This window comes from Brassica oleracea, chromosome C1, assembly GCF_000695525.1.
Source record: "Brassica oleracea var. oleracea cultivar TO1000 chromosome C1, BOL, whole genome shotgun sequence".
In the NCBI taxonomy this organism is placed as follows: domain Eukaryota; kingdom Viridiplantae; phylum Streptophyta; class Magnoliopsida; order Brassicales; family Brassicaceae; genus Brassica; species Brassica oleracea.
Window position 1 is genome coordinate 29531480 of NC_027748.1, and position 531 is coordinate 29532010.

Below are 531 nucleotides of genomic sequence, written 5' to 3' on the forward strand. Positions count from 1 at the left end.
TTTTTTAAATTTATTAAACAATTTTTTGAATTTATTAAACTATTTTTGGATTTATTAAACTATTTTATATATTTTTTATTAAAAGGTCCCGAAGTCGATCAACAACACGGTATGGGAGGAGTTGTGTGTGCATTGGGATAAGGACGAGACGAAAGCTACCTCCGTGACCAACTCCGCCAACCGCAAGAGCGATCGTGGCGGGAAGGGCATGTACAAGCACAATTTGGGTGCCCAGACTATTGCCACTCTGGGGGATCGCTTGGTAAGTTCAATCTTTTTTTAATTATTTAAGTATTTATATTTTATTTTTTATGCATTTCTTCTTATTTTTAATGTTTGTTTAACTTTTGTTTTTTTCAAGGCGGATGAAAATAGACATTTGGTCGGTTTGGGTCGTCGAGCCCGGTCGGTTCCTCCTTCTGCACCACAGCCCTATGTTGAACCAGAAGTGCTTATGGACCAGTTGAAGGACAAAGATGACCGCATAGCTGCGTTGGAGCAAAAGATGGCGGATCAAGAGGCGGGGTGGGA